The following is a 1,850-nucleotide window of genomic DNA, read 5'->3' on the forward strand; positions in this document are numbered from 1 at the left end:
GCATCGTTTTTAATACATTTTACTGTATGGATGTGCCATAATTTATTAACCATACCCTGACTGCTGGATTTTTAATGTGTCCATTTTTTAATTTTTATTTTTTTGCAATTAGAATGCTGTGGTTGGATGTCCTTGCAAATAAAATTCTCTTTACAAAGATAGTTATTCTAAAAGAAAAATTCCTGAGGGGCCAAGGCTAGATTGAAGAGTCTGAACATTTAGAACTTCATGAAAAAAAATTGTTTTTAAATCCTCCCGAGGATATTTTTCCATTGACTTTTAGAGAGAGTGGAAGAGAGAAGGAAAGACAGAGAGGAACATCGATTGGTTGCCTCCTGCATATGCCGCGACCAGGGCCCGGGCCAGGGAGGAGCCTGCAACCGAGGTACCTGCCCTTGACTGGAATCAAACCCGGGACCCTTCGGTCCGTAGGCCAATGCTCTATCCGCTGAGCCAAACTGGCTAGGGCAAAACTTCATACTTTTAAATATGGTAATAATGCAGTTGAGATATTGTCTTCCTTCTAGTGAGGCTCAGTCTCTCTTTTTTTTTTTTTTTCTTCAAGCCAAAAGCACATGGGTGTTTAATACTGGAAAAAAGAGATAATGGCATATTATCAGTCTCACGTCTCTTTTGCTGCGAGGAATGAGATGGGTTGTTGTGGAGGTGGATTCCCCCTAGTACATCATCTCGGGTCTGTTGAGTTCAGAAGCAGCAGCCAGTTCTGCAGGGGGCATAGGAGGCTATGCAGTTGGTCCTGAGCCCTGGGAGGCTGGCTGGGCCGGGGGCTATGTGGTCCCCTGTGGCTGTGTGGTGGCGGGGGTGGGGGCGGGTGGGGGAGCCAGTCTGCAGCTGGGCCTGAAACTGCTCAGGACTGGCCAGTGTCTTCAGCAAATTGTTTTCCTGCTGCAGCTGGGAATTTTTCTCTATTAGTTCTTTGGTTTGCTCTTTGAGGACCTCCACTTCCTCTCTCACCGCACACATCAAGTGGCTTTTCACCAGATCCAGAGCTTGCTCGATTTTGTTGTCAATAGCTACCACACTTGCACCAGAGGAGGTTTATGGAAGTCAGACCCCGTCCCTGGAGCTGCCTGTCCCCGCGGCTGCAGGTCGGCAAAAGCTTCCTATTTGCCGAGGCTCAGTCTCTTGACATCTGAGCCATTGCTAATCCTTAAGATGTCCCCGTAAGATAAGGATGATATTATTATCTCTGCTTCGTGGTGGTCAGTGAGGTTGATTTGAGTGTGCGAGGTCAAGGTCACTCACTCTGCAGCCAGTCGGAACTGACTTAGGGCAGGATAGCTCAGTCCTGGATTCTTGCCAGGGCTTTGGACTTCTGATACTCATGCTTCGGTCTTTTGGAAAGAAAAATGCTGCATATTTTGTGTTTATGCTTCTTCTTAACTTCTTTCGCCATAGAGAAAGAGAGAGGTTTTCAGGAATAAGCCATTTTGCCTTTAAGAGGGACAGGAAACTTGTTGATTTGCGGACGTAAGAATTACTTGGTGGCCTGACCTGGGCTGCTGTGAGTGAGATCATTTTGGGACCGTTTACTGACTGATCCTGGTTCTCTTTCTCATTTCCCAGCCGGGCTACTTGTTGAAATTCGAGGAGGGACGTGTCTTCTCAGAGAGCTTGGCTGGATAAGACTGAAGTTTAAGGCCAGAAGCCTGCGCGATTGTCCCGGGAACGTGGGTGATGGCTGCAGAGGTGCCCGGAGTAGCCACTCCCCTGACCCCCTTGGCCCAGGTACCTCAAGAGGAAGACGACCAGGAGGCGGAGGTCACCACCATGATCCTGGAGGACGACTCTTGGGTACAGGAAGCTGTGCTGCAGGAGGATGGCCCCGA

General features: G+C 48.4%; 1 pseudogene; it reads right to left on the reverse strand.

Moving 5' to 3' along the window:
- Positions 1-716: 716 nt before the first annotated feature.
- LOC102429898 lies at positions 717-1,059 on the reverse strand (annotated as a pseudogene).
- Positions 1,060-1,850: the final 791 nt, after the last annotated feature.

This window comes from Myotis lucifugus, unplaced genomic scaffold (genome assembly GCF_000147115.1).
Source record: "Myotis lucifugus unplaced genomic scaffold, Myoluc2.0 scaffold_2353, whole genome shotgun sequence".
Classification (NCBI taxonomy): domain Eukaryota; kingdom Metazoa; phylum Chordata; class Mammalia; order Chiroptera; family Vespertilionidae; genus Myotis; species Myotis lucifugus.